This window comes from Callorhinus ursinus, unplaced genomic scaffold, assembly GCF_003265705.2.
Source record: "Callorhinus ursinus isolate GAN/ISIS: 27379988/994484 unplaced genomic scaffold, GSC_fseal_2.0 scaffold13, whole genome shotgun sequence".
In the NCBI taxonomy this organism is placed as follows: Eukaryota; Metazoa; Chordata; class Mammalia; order Carnivora; family Otariidae; genus Callorhinus; species Callorhinus ursinus.
In genome coordinates this window covers 38,850,251-38,863,443 of record NW_027397075.1, presented here as the reverse complement: position 1 = coordinate 38,863,443, position 13,193 = coordinate 38,850,251, and the positions used below count along the sequence as shown (strand labels likewise).

At 36.0% G+C, this 13,193-nt stretch overlaps 1 protein-coding gene across 1 annotated transcript in view; it reads left to right on the top strand.

Moving 5' to 3' along the window:
• The window catches only part of HMCN1 (hemicentin 1), a 489,046-nt gene that overhangs the window by 129,519 nt on the left and 346,334 nt on the right, over positions 1 to 13,193 (top strand). The window lies entirely within an intron of this gene.

Genomic DNA, 13,193 nt, shown 5'->3' with positions numbered 1-13,193 from the left:
TCTGTCTACCAAGCTTGTTGATGCAATTGCTTACAACTGCTCCTTCACCCTCATTAACCCCTGTCCTGTCTCCCAGGCAATCAGATCTCTCCTTTTTTTACTTTCCTCCAGTCTAGCCCAGAGTCCTATCATTTCAAAAACATAGCTTTTTTTTTCTTGTCCATTGCTTTTCTGTTCTGTTTCCTCTCTGACCCCAATTATCTGCATTATTCATGCCTATCCACCAGTGGTCAAGTGCTGTTGAAGTCTCACAACAGAGCACATTGATTCCACTGTAAATACAAACCCACCTATCTCCACTGGACTCTCAATACTCCCATGATCTTACTGTATTTCTTTGGTCAATTAAATCTCCCATTTCAGGACACCTGGGTGCCTCAGTTCGTTAAGTGTCTGCCTTTGGCTCAGGTCATGATCCCAGGGTCCTGGGCTCCTTGGTCAGCAGGGAGCTGCTTCTTCCTCTGCCTCTGCCCTTCCCCCTGCTTATGATCGCTCTCTCTCTCTCTCTCTGTCAAAATAAATAAAATCTTTAAAAAAAATAAATAAATCTCCTATTTCTCACAATGACAATTATAGATCTTGTCTATTCTTTTTAAATCTCCATCCCCTCACCCTTTTACTACTGGTTATTTCAGTGAGTTATCTACTCTGAACAAGTGACCTCACTTACTGTTTCAAACACAGACACATAAAAATGGCAGCCCTCTTTTCCTCATACCTCAAATCCACTGACATCCAGTACCCATCCTATTCTCATTCTTTACTTGATCTAAACTCTTTGGCTTTCTCAGGAACCTAGCACTCTCAAGCCGTTTCTCTCAGCTGCTTAAAAGTTCCCATTTATTCTTAAATATGTCCTAGTCTCTCCAAAAAACAAACAAATCCCAATAAACCAAACCATAAAAAGCAAAACAAAATAAACAATAAATCTCTATTTTTCTCAACTCCTCTTATAAATAACAACTTTTATCCTTCTTAGTTCCTTCAATGTCAAGAAAGTTGTCTGTATTCACCACCATCATTTCCTCACACCCACCTCCCCTATTCACTCCTCCATCTATGTCACTCTAGTCCCCACAGCCCCACACCATCTAAGTAGCTCTAGCTGGTGACATGTGATCTCTGTCTTGTTAAATGCAGTGGAAACATTTCAGTCATCAGCATATTAGATGGACATCTTTGTTGTCTTTGACAAATACACTCTTCCCTACACTCTCATTTTCTTCCCACTTTTCCTCAGCTTCCTAGGCAGCTCATTTCTCTCCACATGCCCTTTCCATTGCTCCATCCTTGGTCCTAAATCCTTGCTCTTTGTCCTCTATTTGTTATCTTTGTGAATGATGCCTATAATATTTTGGTTATACTACCAAAAAATCTGAATCATCCTTAATATACTTCTCCCTTTCCCCCCAGCATCCAAACCATCAAGTCTTCGTTTTTAACTTTCTAAATATTTTTCATATCAATTGACTTCTCTCTATTTCTGTTGGTACTACCTTAGCTCCAATTACTATATCTTTAGTCTAAACAAATCAAAAAAGCTTCTAAGTGATTTTCCTGCATTTACTCTTGCTTTTATTTTCTAGGCTATTCTCTATTCTGCAAACAAAATGATCTCAAAATACATCTCTGAACATTTCCCCCTAATATCCTCTGCAGTCATCCCCACCTCATCAAATTCTTCCCAAGATTTTGAGTGATGTGAGATCTGTCTCTGTTTCAGCCCTGTATAGAGCCACTCTCTCCTCTGGGCTTGGGCTCTGTCTTAGGGCCTTACATAGAGCCTTCCCATATGTGTATCCTCACCCATCTCCTGGTGGCATTTTTGCACATGCTCTTCTCCTTGGATAGGAAGTTCCTGTCCTTCATCCTGTCTTCACTTCCATGTTCCCTTAACCTAGTTTGAAATCCAGTATTCAAAGTCTAATCTTAAATACCGTTTCCTCAGAGATCCTGCCCTGTCCTCCAGGCTTGGTCATATCTCACTACCTCTTTCCATCACAAAGTAGCTGGGATTTCACATTGAAGAATCATGTCTGGTTTAATTCATCATTACCCTAGTAAAATGCATGGCAAATAAAACATGCTCACTCTTCGATGAATGAAAGAAAGACTAAATATACCACTATATACAAATCAACAGAGTCCAAATTAGAGTTGAAGATTAATACTTCGGTTTCACTGTTGGGCGAATGACTTGATTTGTAACTGTGCATAGTATGAGCATAATTGGGGCATAGGGTGAAAAAGCCAAAGCTTGGCATTCCAAATATGTATTAAGTCATGATTCTTTTATTGTGCCTATCTCTATAGTTTTTAAATTATACACTAAAATAAACTATATTTCATAAGAAATCTAAATAGATTTATATAGTTATCCCTTGGCTATTTTTCTCTTTTAATAAGCTTATTCTGATGATTTTTTTCTACTAATAATCCTCTGTTTCCTTTCTCTTATACCATCTCATTCTTTTTTAGTCATTTCTTGATACTTACTGAGAATTTACTTTTCTGTCCCTCCATCTAGCAAATTCTTTGCCACTTTAGATGTCCAGATCCTCTGAAAAAAATCTTTTCCATAAAAATTTCTATCCTTTACATGGATCATAGGAATTAGAAATTGTATTGCCCTGGTTGTTAAAATTTTTATGTTGCCTTATTCTGCCATGCATGAGCTCCTGTGATCAAGAGTCTTGTAGCTCTCATTGAGCCTCTGATCCACCTGTGGGATGAACTGATATATGCACTAGAGTGGACTTAAATAGCTGTTGAATAAATGGATGTTATATGAGGGTAGCCTCTTTTAAAAATATATATTTAACAGTAAACTATATCAAATATAATTTAAGCTTTACTTGATTGTACAAAGGGTAACTTAAACCTAATTATCAGTTTTCATTACATAGAGATTCAGAAGGGCCAAGGAATGGAGATTTCTAGCTGATAGAATATTAAGAAAGGATTTACTGTATTCACTTTTTTTTCTATGCAGAAGTACAGCTGAACTGTATTCTTTAATATCTGGCTAGAATGAAAATTCCTACATTCTCAATGAGACCTGGCACGGGCACTTCCTGATTTCCTGCCTCTCCCTTTCTTTTGTTCTGAAGGATCTTCAAGGAGTGTACTTATCCTCTATGCTCCATTTGCCTCTAGGGTGAAGGATCATGATTCCTGACTTAACACTCCTTTGATGCCCTCCCCAGAGTCCTGGTGCATCACCTTCTGGAATTGAGCCTGATACAGGCACTCCATAGGGTTGTATCATATCTCTGTTCAAGAAAATAATCTTTCTTTTCTTTTCTCCTGGAATGAAAGCTGTTGTACATTTCTCTGGAGGTTTTCTCTGGACTGGCTACATCTTATGGGGTTTATTTTTGCATCGTCTTGGGATCCAAGAGGATGCTTAAGTAGAACAGCCAGTTTGGGAAGAAACCAGATATTTACTTTTGCCCTTTATTCAACACTGGACATTGTTAAAGGCACTGGGGATACCATGGAAGGTTATTTTTTTTTCCCTACTTTCAAAGATTCGAAGTTTCTAGTGAATTATTTCTTTTTAAATGAATGGCAAGAAGTTTCTTTGAGTAAGGATCAAATATGAAAAGACTCTAGGCGACATCATCACTTAACACCTAATCTAAAGAATATATTTTGTTTTCTCTTCAGTGTTTGCTTAGAGAATATTGTATTATTTCATAAATCAGTCTAGAAACTAAATGTTACAAATTTCATAAAATTTTAGTATGAGATACTAAATTTTGTTTTGTATATAATTTCCAGACCCCTCTTCAGGTCCCCCTCTACCATTTTTAGTGCCTCCCCGCAAATCACTGGTATCATGAGCAACAAATTGCATCCTACTAAAACTAACTTAGCTTTTAAAAAATCTTTTTAAAGTTAATAATTTTTTGCATTTGTAATAATTTTGAAAACAAGAAAAGTAAATTTAGTTTTAAGTAAATTATTGACCATTAACATTACACTAGGCTTAGCTATTTTTCTTATAGAGATATTGCTTAAAAAGCAATTTAAAATTTTCCAAGAAAAACTTAGAAAAAAAATCACTAAACTTAAATCATTAAATTTATAATATTAATTTCATTTTTCTTTATCATCTTTCATCTGGAATACAAGGAAGTAACTTGAAAAGTATCTGAGCTTTCTCTCTGGGGAAAAGAAGGGAAGACAAATGTCAACAAATGGTATTCAAATCACACAGAGCTTTGGGAATTAGTATCCTGTAAATATGCAGTGCAAAGTCCTGTCTCAGGTCACATTCTTTATAGGAAACTATAAAACTTTTTGATTTTTAGAAAATGGTATAGCAGTGATATGCTTTTAAGCCTTTTATCTATATGTTCTTTTTTTAAAGATTTTATTTATTTATGAGAGAGAGAGGGTGTGAGCACGCAGGAGCAGTGTTGGGGGGAGGGGCAGAGAGAGAGAGGGAGAAACAGACTCCCTACGGAGCAGGAAACCTGACCCCAGGACTTGATTCCAGGACCCTGGGGAATATGACTTGAGCCAAAGGCAGATGCTTCACCAACTGAGCCACCCAGGCGTCCCCTATCTATATGTTTTTGTTTTAAAGAACAAAAAGCAGTTAGTCAACCATTTGAAATGTAAAGAAAAAGGAAGTTTTACAATAATAGGATTATTGTAAAAAAATACATTTTTTTCATATAGATGGTCCCTAAAACTGAAAAGCTTTACACACAATTTAATTTCCCTTTGCAGGGGCGCCTGGGTGGCTCAGTCATTGAGCATCTGCCTTCGGCTCAGGTCATGATCCCGGGGTCCTGGGATCGAGCCCCACATCGGGCTCCCTGCTCAGCGGGAAGCCTGCTTCTCTCTCTCCCACTCCCCCTGCTTGTGTTCCTTCTCTCGCTGTGTCTCTCTCTGTCAAATAAATAAATAAATAAACAAATAAAATCTTAAATAAATAAATAAATAAATAAATAAATAAATAAATAAAATCTTTAAAAAAAATTTCCCTTTGCAAAGTCTATTAGTAAAATTGACCTTAAAAAAAGCAGGAATAAGAGTAAAAATATTACAACAGCATCATCACATAGCAACAAGATAGTTATGAAGAAGATGGGGGTAAGATCCAATTATTGCAATTCTTTAACAGAAGTAGAAGGGAAATAGGCAAACTGCTGCAGGCTGAGGGTAAGGGAAAAAAATGTTTTGCTGTAGTGTAGGAACAGCTGATGTGAAGGATTAACTGCCAAAGGGGAGAGTATGAGAAACCATGGCCAGACAGGCCAAGATTTAGAGGAGGACAAGATAGTGCTGATTTTTTTTTTTGAAAGATTTTATTTACTTATTTGACAGAGAGAGACACAGCAAGAGCCAGGAACACAAGCAGGGGGAATGGGAGAGGGAGAAGCAGGCTTCCCATCGAGGAGGGAGCCCCAAAGTGGGGCTCAATCCCAGGACCCTGGGATCATGACCTGAGCCGAAGGCAGACAGACGCTTAACGACTGAGCCACCCAGGCGCCCCAAGATAGTGCTGATTTTAGAAGAGCAATTTATGATGACAATTTTCTATATACTTTATCTAATTTCTCATATTCTAAATCATGTTACTATGTAAAAGTATGTTTTTTATTTTTAGATTTATAAGACAATCTATATGCATTTTAAAAACCAAACTGATGTATAACAGAAAGAAATTAAGAAAAAGCAAAAAAAATAAAAGGACTAGAAAAGAAAAGGGAAGGGATTATACATAAAGTGCAGGTATAGACCCACTGAAACTATGAAAGATGTGATTTACATTTTTGGTATGGGACATGATTCAACTGAAGACAGCAGCTTTTATTTCCATTTAAGTTTTCTTTCTTACAAATGCATATATATAGAAGTGTATAAATTCACTTTTACAGGAGGAATGGCATATATTTAATTAAGGGAAGAAGGTGAGATACGGAGTCCATTACATGTAACTCATAATACATGTAAAAGCTTCAAGAATAGTAGAACCAGTGTTTGGCCCAAAGTAGGGGCTTGAGGAATGTTAGTTATTATTACTACCTGTAGTACCCCAGAGTGTTTTTAAGGGAAATAATCACCAAGTAATTCTGCCATAAATGACCAGTAATTGTGGAATACGTGCCTTGTGATTTTGCATGTACTTTAAAGTTATTCTCTCAATTCACACCCACACAAATATTAATATTCCTTTTTACAAATGAGGATACTCAAGCTTTGGAGTATTAGGTAACAAGACTTCATCAGGTCACCAAACTGGCAAGGAGCAAAGCTGGTCTCAAAACTGGAGGTTTTTTAATGCCAAAGCTGGTGTCCTTTTTATCAGTCTGCTACTTTCTTTCTAAATATTGATTTAAATAACCTAATTAATCTTATCAAATTAACATTTATTTATAGAATTTGTCTTTGTATTTTATTTCAAAGTAGGGGTGTAGAGAATTAAATACAGATATAGGTCTAGGGCTAGTCTCATCCTCAATGAAATGAATTTATTCCTTGAAAATTTTGGCTTTCACTGCTACCTCTGATCACTTTGAGTAATTGGCTCACCTAAATTTACTGAGTAGCAAATGACAAAGTTAATTATGAATAAAAATTGTTCCTATTGCTCTGCATATGTTCTCACTACTTACTCTGGTAAGCTTATTTAAGTATCACCTCACAAACACCTTGGAGAGATACAAGGACAAGATGCCCTTTAGGGGATTGAAAGGTAGTGTTCATACTGTAGTTGTATTTGTAGGTGATGTTTTCATTATTTTTATTGTTAGAGTTGAAACTTCTTGGAGTTTGAACGAAGCACCTTTTAAAACTTTTGATTTGCTGCTGGAGTTTTCTGCTAGACCATATGAATTCTCTGAGGGACAATTAATCCTAAGTCCTCAGGGAGTAAAGAGAATGGATGGCCCTGCGTAGAAATGCTTGGTTCTTTTCTAGCTATCCACCCTGATACCCTATCCAGAAGCAAAAAGCTAGATGATTTCTTAACAATCTTTTATATGTGCACTTCAAAGGACAGAGAGTAGAGAAGAGTATTCTATTAGATTACTTTTTCAAAGCAGAATATAGACCAGAAAGAGGTGGGTATGGATTATGATGATAAAAATCTTCATTTTCTTTTCAAAGTGTGCATGTGGGAATGTTCCAAAGGGTAAACACAGGAGTCATTGCAGGGTAAATAATGCAGTTACATGTGACAAAATAACATTTAAGAAGAGGAATTCACTGACCCATGATGCCTGGATTCACCCCATACATGCTCATTACCCAACCAAAGGATAACTCTATTCCCCATAATAAATACTGCATCTGATTTTTGTCAGTTTTTAGGTGATGGTAAGGATGGAGGTCAAAATGTTTTCCTTGGGAGAATGTTTCTTGATCTAAAGCCAGGACTCCTAGAGAAAACTATCAACCTCACGTTGAGCAAAATGAATGTATGGGAAATCAAGAGTTTCTTCTCAATCCAAATTGATCAGGAGCAGTTCTCAAGAAGCTGTCTTTATTCTTAGGCCTTGAAAAAGTGTCAGAAAAATTGTGGAGTCTTGGTATTGGCATTAACTTTGTTATTTGTCCAATTATTCCATCAGATGTCAGAATCTGAAATGAACTAAGCCCAATTAGGGATTTGATAGCACTGGTCTTCATCACCAGATTATACATGGGGCCCTCCTCTGGAGCGGTGTCCTGGAGCCTGTCTTGCTGTTTGAGGCTGATACCGGGCAGTCATATCATATTATTGAATTCAGGTGCAGTCACCAGCTCAGTAGGTCAGATTTCCTCATATCAACTTTAAACCAGGTCTCTATCCTTCTATATTCATGTTGATTTTTGAAAATCCTCATTTATCTAGTCTATTGATACATACAAGTCTCCTCCTGTGAGATAATCTAGATCTTAGTTCACTAGTTTTGTTTAATGACTCTTAGCTCTAAAACAACCCATACAATTCATCTATCTCAAACTTCCCTGTAAATTATAATGTTCATAAATTATAATGATTTTATTGGTAAAAAATGCATCGTGTTGATATTTTTTTTTGCCAAGACCTAAAATTACATAAGCAGTATAAATACATTTTTAACACATAAAATAAAACACACATTACACAATCACAACATTATAATCTCCTTCAAGTACCCAATAACAAAGATAATACGAAATGTGCTGGGGAGTATATAAAATCCATATGTGAATGTTAGAGTGGAATGGAAGACAGAGATTTTAGTGGGCAGGCTGAATCTGAGGAGTACTAAAGGAAAGACAGAGAAGGGTCATAGCCCAAGGAAAACAACAGAAAGAAAGCCTGCCTAATCCTTGAATAAGCAGATGATAAGTGGCTGCAAGGGCCTCCTTAGGCCCACAACCCTGCCCTCTTCTGGCTCTTTCTCTTTGGGCAAACAAGGAAGCCATGTGTTAGGAGAGATCAGGAATCCCAACCAGGGACCAGGGCAATGCCTTTAATTTGGTGGGAAAAGAAAAGGTCACAATAAAGAGGTACAGAATCCTTGAAGGACAAAGGAAGGAATTCTCTAAGTAGTATGAAGGCATATCATTTTCTCATTTATTAATCAAGATATTGAGTGGCTGGTATATAGTGTATCCTTTATGATTATTTAAATTGAAGTAAACTAATCTCCTCCTAAGACCAAACATGAAAGTTCTAACAAATTGAAAGATCAGTTGTTGAAGAGTTAGACTCTTAACTACTGACAGGTGATAATCTGAAAGCCTGGAAATGGTTGTAATTGTTAGCTTTTAATGCATCTCTGAAAGCAAGGTGAACCGTTTTTTGATGCCTTGATTTGGATTCCACCTTCTCCAAACTAGTGAAGGGCAGCATGGTGGACTGCCTGGAATGTAATATCTTTTATTTTGGTTAGAGAGATTTGAAGTTTGGGCTCTGAAATACTGTGAATGGGTACCTGGGTGGCTCAGCCGGATAAGCTTCTGCCTTCGGCTCGGGTCATGATCTCAGGGTCCTGGGATTCAGCCCTGCATCGGGCTCCCTGCTCAGCAGGGAGCTTGCTTCTCCCTCTCCCTCTGCCCTTCCCCCTTACTTGTTCTCTCTCAGATAAATAAATAAAATCTTAAAAAAAAAAAGAAATACTCCGATTATCCCTCAGTATATCCCTGCCATATTTTCTATAAGTGATGAAGACCAAATGTCACTAATGCATTAGGATTCTATAGTCATTCTGATTTATACTTGCTTGGATGCAACTTTATTTTAGGTTCAATGCAATGTAATGATTTCCACATGTACCTTCTGTTTTCTTGGTCATAGAATCACACAATTGTGTTTTAAGAAAGAGAACTGAGAGTTATAAACTTTTGTTCAGCTCAAGACTGAGTTTCATTCCTAAATTTTATAGGTAAAGGACGAATGACACAAATAAGACATTTGAACAGTGGGTGTTCACACTAAGGAAAAATACAGTCTGACTTTGAAGCAAGGCTTAGTAGGTTATAATTATGTTAGAATAAGGGTAAGTATTATAAGGCCACTAATACTTATATTGGACTTAGGCATGAGCCTACCAAAAAAGTTTCATTTTTTCATTGCTTGGAGTTAGGCTTATCTGGGAAACAACTGGGATAAACAGTAGTTCAGTGAAAATGGATGATGAGACTAGAAGAATTGTATGAATTGACTAGGAGAGAAATAATAAGGCATGGGTGAGGGCCTGCTCTGAGATTAGCCTTCGTAGTCCTCTGACCCCTTGTTTGATGAGCATTTTCCCATTAGGTTTTGGATAGGGACCTCATTTTTCTCCAACTCCTTTCAGGGTTTAAAGGTTCAGTTTATTTCAGTGTCACTCCCACATTGTCTTGTATTTAGAAGAGACAGGATAATAATCTCTGTTTTATTACTCCCTTGACTGATAAGATTTCTGTTCATTCTTATTTTATCTTGCTTTTAAGGAATTTATTTTTTTAACACAATTATCACTGTAACTCTGAGGTTACAGTTTTTTTTTCTTTCTTTAATTCCAGGAGCGACATTTACTGTAAAAGTTCACATGCTTCTGTTTTTCCAGTACACATTTTTTTCTATCTGAAGTGTCTTTGGCAGCTTAGTAAATTGTAACCATCAGTCGAATTATAAAGATAAAGTGAATATCAAAATACTGAGCAAGAATTTGCCTACTGATATAAATAAGTTCTATTTCAGAATTCAAGTAAAAGCACAAAATTAAGTCAGGCCCTTCTCACTTTACATTTTCGTATGTGTGCCGGTTTATGTGGTTTTAGGAGATATATTTCCATAACCATGTTTGTTTTCTTTTATTAAATATTAAAGCTGACAGCATGCCAGGATTGAGAGAGAGAGGGAGACCAAGAGATAAAGAGACAGGGAGAGGTACAGAGATATAAGAGCTGGAGGGAGTTAGTTTTATATACCACTAAGAATATACATATATAGGCACTTGTACTTTTAGGAGACTTAGCTCTGGAATTATATTACTTGAAAGGAGATGGGCTAGGCTTGAGTAAAGCTCAGGCTGAACACAGAAAGCATGCCTAGATTGTGTCAAGATTGCTTTGCACAGTCTCATTCACCCATTTACTCACCATCCATTCATTTATCCCTTCATTAATCGAACTACAATGGAACACTTATTGAGTTCCTCAAGGAACAAAGATCTAGTGGGAGGAAACAGATAAATTATAACACAACTCAACAAATGCTACAGTAGAAAAATGAACAATATTTTGTGGACATCTTGAAGAATGAGAACCTTTTTTCCTCTGACAAGCTGCTTGCTTGCAGTCACCGAAGTTGATGAAGGTAATAAAATGCCTCGCTGGAGTTTGCATGAGCTCTCAGGCCAGGCAGAATTGAGTTTCAGTCTCTGCTTCTTCACTTAGTTGTCATGTGACCCTAGGAAAGTGGTTTTCATGATTTAATGCTCTGGCAATGTAATGTGCTAAAAACGATACCTACCTCCTCAACTGATGTAAAGAGTAGATAATAGTGTATGTGACAGTACTGTCTTAGTGCTTGACTTAGAGTAGATAGCCACTGAGTTAATACAAGTAAGGTGTCTTATTACCAATAAAAGTGTCAAATTAATGAGGCTTTTCATAGATTCAAGTTCATCAATTCTAAATGTCTCCATTATAGTTGTTTTATGGAATATTATTTTACTTTTTTTTTCCATTTGGTATTCAAGTCAAAACATAAAATGTTAAAACTTTTTTTTAAAGGACTACTTTTTTAAAGTTTGGAACTATGGAAAATAGTTTGTTTTTAGTGTTTTGGTCAAAATCCCATTGCCCCCAATTTAAAAATCTGTGCATGAGTTTGACACAAATCAACCTAAAGTATCTGATTTTGTGAGGTTTATTTATAAATATGGACATTCTGACAATGATTCTCTTTAGTCCTCTTCTGCCAAAACTAGTTTAAGAATCAGATGATCAGTCAGTGATTTGAGAAAGACTATTAGCAAACCTGTGGGACAAGTTTCTATATATATATCTCAATATATTTATACAAATGTGCAAAAACTTTGTTTATAAACTTTGTGTATATATATATTTAAACAAAGTCAATAATTTATAGATTTTTGGAGTAGATTGTCATTTGATTCCTGATCCTTAGTAAATTAAAGCAACTTGAATTTTGTTTTTAATAACTTCTGCCAGGAAGCAAAGTTCATGGAAGACCTTTAGAATAAAGTAGCAATCTTACAAATAACAGTCTAGAATGAAGCCTACATAACTAAACCAAGTATCATTCTAAAGCAGAGCTGTCCAACAAAAATATGATGTGAGCCACGTATGTAATTTTTAAAAAGTTTAAAATTAATTTTAATATTTAATTCAGTTATGTCCAAAATATTATCATATCAACTTGTCATCAATATGAAAAATTATTACTTCTTTAGTTTTTCAATTTAAATTTTAATTCATTAAAGTAAAATAAAATATTTGGTTCCTTAGCTTCACTAGCCACATTTCAAATGCTCAGCAACTCCTCAAGGCTTGTTAGTAGCCATTGTCTTAGTTCATATCTAATGTATTCCTTTTCTAGATAATTTTAGTGATTATTTATGATTTAAAATGATTAGAAATTCAAACTCAAGTATCACATAGAGAGCTTTTATAAAGATATAACATTATATGTTAACTTCTTTTGGAAAAAAGAAACATTTTTCTTTTCTAGAACATACATCCCCAATGAGATAGACAAACAGTTTCACTAAGATATAAGTTACTGGTCAATATTTATTTTTGATTTTCAGTTATCCACTAACCTAGCTAAGCAAAAAGGTAATAATTTAAAGATACTGTACTATTTTGGAAAGAGAAGAGTTGTTCCTGAGAACATCTAATCGCTATGTAGTCAATATGATTATAATGTAATCTGTTTGTTCAAATGTGAAATTCAGGGCAGTATAATCATTTTTATTGTAAAAAATACACTGATTTCCACAGCAGGAAAAAAATTAGCTACACAAATCACTCTTAAGGGATGTATAAGTACATCCAATATGGGTTTCTTACATACATGGATCAAAATGTTTCCTTTCGACTTGACATTCCCCAATTTTCTGGCTGCTTTGAGACTTTATGTTAATTTCTCCATAGAAGTTCAAAGACTTTGTTTTGAGAGTATTATATAAAAGAGTTCAAGAAATAAAAGGAATGCCTTTCATTTGCAATTATATTTGTGAAATTCTCTGGAGTTATAGCTATGTCAGCTCATCACACTCTTTCCTTTGGGTATTCTTAATTAAAAAATTTTTTTATTATGTTAATTACCATACATCACATCATTAGTTTTTGATGCAGTGTTCCATGATTCATTGTTTGTGTATAACACCCAGTGCTCCATTCAGTACGTGCCCTCCTTAACACCCATCACCAGGCTAACCCATCCCCCCACCCCTGCCCCTCTAGAACCCTCAGTTTCTTTCTCAGAGTCCATCATCTCTCATGGTTTGGCTCCCCCTCCGATTTACTCCCCTTCATTTTTCCCTTCCTGCTGTCTTCATTTTTTTTTTAACATATAATGTATTATATGTTTCAGAGGTACAGGTCTGTAATTCAACAGTCTTACAGAATTCACAGCGCTCACCATAGCACATACCCTCCCCCGTGTCTATCACCCAGCGCCCCCATCCCTCCCACCCCCTACCACTCCAGCAACCCTCAGTTTGTTTCCTGAGATTAAGAATTCCTCA